The sequence below is a fragment of the Xiphophorus maculatus genome, chromosome 16, assembly GCF_002775205.1.
Source record: "Xiphophorus maculatus strain JP 163 A chromosome 16, X_maculatus-5.0-male, whole genome shotgun sequence".
Classification (NCBI taxonomy): domain Eukaryota; kingdom Metazoa; phylum Chordata; class Actinopteri; order Cyprinodontiformes; family Poeciliidae; genus Xiphophorus; species Xiphophorus maculatus.
Genome location: NC_036458.1, coordinates 22,979,639 through 22,985,638, shown reverse-complemented (window position 1 = coordinate 22,985,638; position 6,000 = coordinate 22,979,639).

Here is a 6,000-nt window from a genome sequence, read left to right as displayed (position 1 = left end):
ACCAAAACCACCAGGCACCGGAACAGCTTCTTTCCCACAGCTGTCACGCTTTTGAACGCCTCCTGACATAAAACAGGAGGCGGTCAGTACAGTCCTTATTTAAACTATAAGGACTGTACTCCCCTATCCTCTCATACAACAATAACACATGGACTATCCTCACACACACACACATCACGGACTGTTTTCTTCACACACACATACAACCTGTAAATTTTATCTGCCATTATTTATCTATAATCCATTCCCTAACATTCTTATATATTCTGTATAATCTGTATAATCTGTGCATATAGCTCCCATATTTATATTTATACACAATATCTATATCTCTTGCTATAATCCCTTATAGTCCATACATACATAGTCTTGTACATCTGTAAATAAATATTTATATCTCGTAGAGCACTTCTGGATAGATGCAAACTACATCTCGTTGCTTGTACTTGTGACAGTGCAATGACAATAAAGTGGAATTCTATTCTATTCTATTCTATTCTGAGTCCTTGACGCCGCGGGTTCGACTCCCGGTCCCGACGACGACCTTGGCTGCATGTCTTTCCCCCTGTCCTCCCCCTCCTTCCTGCCTGCCTACTGTCACAAAAATACGAGCCACTAGCGCTGCAAAAACTCTTGGGGGGGAAAACAAAACACATCATGTCCTTCAATATATCTCTGCATGAGATCATAGAAACAGAACAATCCATCCCTTATCTGTACACAAGAGTTCATTATTTAGCTTGGGTGACATTCCACAGTAGGAATGTTCTGTTTCCGTGAAACTGATTGTTTCATTTCACTGCCATGTTTCTCTAACAAACATAAAGTCTTAATATGCAGCTAAGTTGAAAATGATCTATACCATAAAAATTTATTTTTATGTCATCAAGAAGTCTGTTTCTTATAGGGGCTGTTTTAATTACGTTTTAGTTAACAAACAAACAATAATGTCACAGCAGTCACACTCAATTACTCACCAGTTTGAGCTTCATTAGTGAAAGGTATGAGTCAAGGAAAATGTAGCAAAATGTAACATTTTCAACACGATCTTGAAGTCGGACTCTGTCTTTCAGCCACTGGAAACAAAGTGGAGTGAAAATTTCTTTAATCGCTGCTCTGGCTTCCAGTTGATTTTAGAGTTTGTTTTAAATGACTTATGCTGACCACAGAGCATTACATGGCCAGGCTCCTGATTATTTTTGTAAGCTTTTAATAAAATACTCTGCTGCCAAGAGATTCAGTTTTTGAATCTCTTGGTTGTTCCAAGCACTCTTAAAAACTTTCCCCAGGCTTTTATCTCTCAATTTTACTGTTTCTTATGTTGGTTTTATGCTTTTTAAGATTTTCTGCTTGATTTCTTTGCGATTTTATGTCTGTGAAAAGCGCTTTATGCATAAACTTCATGTACTTACGTACTTGTGTTTAATGCTTATCGCTCAGTGGCTTCTTCCTGCATTACAATCTCACACAAGTTCATTTTTGCCGTATTTATCTTCTGCTCAGTGACTCCATCAGCTCCTCTGATCTTTTACAAACCTTCCTTCTTGCTCTGCCAACAAGAAACAAACGCTTTAGTAAGTTCTAAGTTCCTTATTACTTAAAAAGATGAACAGCATTAATCACATAGTATCTCTAAACACTCAGGCGAATTCTTGTAAATAACTGCTCACTCTTGTTGTTGATTGTTGAGAAACGTTGCATCCACAAAGGAACCAGACTGTTTTTATATACACTGCCTGGCCAATAAAAAAGTCGCCACCTGGATTTAACTAAGCAAATAGGTACAAGCCTCCTATTGGATAAGTACTGCATAGGCGATTATCTTTCAGCTGGCAACAAGTTATTTAACCCCAGCTGATGCAATGAGTAACTCCTCATTTCTTAAACAACCATGGCAAAAGACACATCCTGTGGTCGTGGAAAAGACGTTAGTCTGTTTAAGACGGGTCAAATCATTGGCATGCATCAAGCAGAGAAAACATCTAAGGAGATTGCAGAAACTACTAGAACTGGGTTAAGAACTGTCCAACGCATCATTAAAAACTGGAAGGATGGTGGGGAACCATCGTCTTCCTGGAAGAAATGTGGTCGGAAACAAATCCTGAATGATCGTGATCGGCGATTACTTAAACGTTTGGTCAAATCAAATCGAAGAAAAACAACAGCAGAACTCAGGAGTATGTTTAATTGTGAACGCAAAAGCATTTCCACACGCACAATGCGAAGGGAACTCAAGGGGTTGGGATTGAACAGCTGTGTAGCCGTAAGAAAACCTCTAATCAGTAAGGCTAACCAGAAAAAAAGGCTTCAGTTTGCTAGGGAGCATAAAGATTGGACTCTGGAGGAATGGAAGAGGGTCATGTGGTCTGATGAGTCCAGATTTACCCTGTTCCAGAGTGATGGGCGCATCAGGGTAAGAAGAGAGGCAGGTGAAGTGATGCACCCATCATGCCTAGTGCCTACTGTACAAGCCTGTGGGGGCAGTGCTATGATCTGGGGTTGCTGCAGTTGGTCAGGTCTAGGTTCAGCAACATTGTGGCCCAAAGAATGAGGTCAGCTGACTACCTGAATATACTGAATGACCAGGTTATTCCATCAATGGATTTTGTCTTCCCAAATGGAACGGGCATATTCCAAGATGACAATGCCAGGATTCATGGGGCTCACATTGTGAAAGAGTGGTTCAGGGAGCATGAGACATCTTTTTCACACATGGACTGGCCACCACAGAGTCCAGACCTTAACCCCATTGAGAATCTTTGGGATGTGCTGGAGAAGGCTTTGCGCAGTGGTCAGATTCTCCCATCATCAATACAAGATCTTGGTGAAAGATTAATGCAACACTGGATGGAAATAAATCTTGTGACACTGCAGAAGCTTATTGAAACAATGCCACAGCGAATGCGGGCTGTAATCAAAGCTAAAGGCGGTCCAACAAAATATTAGAGAGTGTGACCATTTTTTGGTGGCGACATTTTTTTTTGGCCAGGCAGTGTATATATAATATTTTTTTACATATTTGTTAAAATGGTCACTAAGTCATGACCGTATGTTTGTGACAAAACATCAAGCTCCTGTGTCTTTTCCCAGTGCTCTCCAGAAACAACCAATGTTAAGAGTTTAAAACGGGATTTTAAGATTTAAGATCGTAGCTTATCAGAGCTACAATCCTCAGGCAGCTCAAAGTGCTTTACTTCATAAAAACACAACAATATGAAGTCATAAAAGACACCATGCAGTCAACAATTAAAAAAAAAAGAAAACATTAACAAACATTTGATGAGTGTCATCAACACAATCATCAATGCACATCCATGTTTCATTTATTGTCATTATTACTTGTGATATCTTATGACCTCATACCACAAGATCCTGCCACACCAACCATGTAGTATTTCTCTGAGTTGCTCACACATGCTGAGATGGAGGAAACCAGAAGAATAATCAGAAGTGCAATAGATAGAAGTCTAAAGCACATCCCTGTTGGTGTCATGTGAAAGTTTATAAAGTCACCCGGCCTCAGGGTTGCTCACCTTTAACTTTCACCTTTTCAAATAAACCGTTACAGCACAGAGGCAGAGCAGGCTTTGAAAAAGAGCTTTAATGCATTCAAAGCAATTTGCATATGTTTTCTTTCTCTGACCATTCTGCAAGTTTGGTGTAAAGTTAGGGGAGCTATTTTCTAAGTATTTAAACAAAAGCACACTTGCTGAACAACTTTGGTTCCATTTCTGTTTTCACTTCTGCATTTCACCTCTGTGGAATTCTGCTGCCTCCACAGGAATATGTGGAAGTAGCATTCCTGTGAATAAAAGGAACATTGCTTCCTTTAATTCACAGGAATAAAGGGAAATGATGTTTTCCCTGCTCTGAAATGTGCTACTAATTCATCGAAAACTGGTGCACTGTAAAACCCCAAGTTCTATTCTAAGGCTATTTTCTTCTTTGGAAAAGAAGAAAATAGCTTACACGTTATATGGAACATCTGGTTTAAAGAACCTCTCTATGTGTCGGGGTTTCCTCCAATGTTTGGTTCATAGCTCTTTGTTTAGCAAATGTTCCTCCTGCGGTTCGTCCTTAACAAAACATAACATTTTTTCTTTCTGATAAAGATGAACATCAGGGCCTATAAACTAAACTGTTGTATTCTGCTGACACCCGAATGACCTACCCCAGAAAAAATAATTCCATCTTCAGTTTAGTGGATGCTCTTGGTCTCCGTAGGTCATCACCCTAATCTGAGGAATATGGTTTGCATTTTCAGTCAACAATCACATTGATAAGAAGTTATGATGGGTATTTCTCAAACCTTCGTAAAAGAAAGAGAACCACAGACAACGTTTTAGTTTTCAATCAAGTCTTTTGCAAAAGGAGAAAACATAGCAAGCCACTTCTCCAAGGTGTTTACCATGAGTTTTGGCTCTGCATCAGAACTGGTCTTTCATTACAAAACAGAGCAGGAATGAAATGTGGAGGGAGGGCTATTCTGAACACACAGAGGAAGAGTAAACAGAAACTAACATTTTACACACAGGCAGTCTAAGGTATATCCATCCCAAGAGAAGAAGCAGCTTCAAGGGTTAGAGAAAAAGCAAGTTTTGTCTTTCACACGGTTTAACAAATTCCTCCTCTGTGGGGTCTGAATACTAAACCTATGAATAAAAGACAAACTAGTAAAACTACTAATGTAAGAATGATAACAATCCTGACATTGTGACACACAGCTCTACGTTACGATGTCGCCAGGTGACTCTGAGCCCATCCAACCACTGAGCAGATGCTTAGATCAGTTGCATGTGTGGATGTGAAAAAACTTTCTCCAGCCAAACAGAAACTAAATTGTCATCCATGCACCTAAAGAGGAATGAACTGGAGTCAGTTATCACAGCTGGAAACTAGAGATCAGGCCACGAATCTGGGCGTAGTGACGGACTCAGGCCTGAACCTTCAGAGCCGCATAAAGACAGTTACAAAGATGGCCTTCTGCCACCTGAAGAACATTTCCAAAATTCAAAGAAAATGGCGAAAAGCCTCCCCCTGAATTGACCTTATCAGAAAGCAAAAGAAGTTCCACAAGACTTTGTCCTAAGTTTGATTTTTTTTGACATTACAAAACATTTTACGGGCCGTCGCCAGACTTAAGAGTCTGTGACACGATAAAAAGCCGAGACATCATTAGCAAAAATGAACTGCTGTGCTTTTATCCTGTGGTCATAAAGATTACCACAAACAGCATGGCATGGCAGGGTGTTGCAGTTTTTGTCTGTAATATTTGGACCAAACGCCAGCAGCATCTTGTGAGGCAATGAGGGCAAGTTGGAACATAAACGGCCAACGCTGAGCACACCGGAGCGGAGCGAGGTGTCGGTGATTTCAGCACAGATCCGAGCGACTTGTCTGCAGTTTTGGAGGAAGAAGCGAGATGGAGTGATGAAGAAGAGGGAGCTGATTCTACTGAAGGACTGCAACCTTTTTTCTTTTTTTTTTGCCATAAAGTTCAGGCAGCATTAATGGGAATGAGAACATGCTAACAAACCACCTACCACTTACTCCACATTTCAATTTTTGTCTTTTATCACTTAATACTCTAACAAATGGTGATGGTGAAGAAAAACAAGCAGCTTGCCAACATCTGTACCCAGACAATTCCCAGGATGTGTTGCGTCACATCCTGGGAAAGGGTTAGTGCTTTCCCAGGATATCCAGATATCCAGTTAGTGCACCACAGAGCTTCCAAACAACCACCAATAGTTTTCCAATTTAGTCGACACTAATGTGGAGCAAATGCAAAACTTGATTACATTTAACTTTGGAACAAGAGCCAAAAGTCATTTGTAAGGAAGGAAGGAAGTGTTCAGCATCCAAGAGACACAAATGTTTCTGACAAACAGCACAGAGCTCCGGTTTCTGCCAGTATTCCCCGCTTTATTCCCTGCTGATTTAAAACACGTAGTGCAAGAGTAAGTTGAAAAAAGATCTGATCTTTTTTTCCCTTAAAAA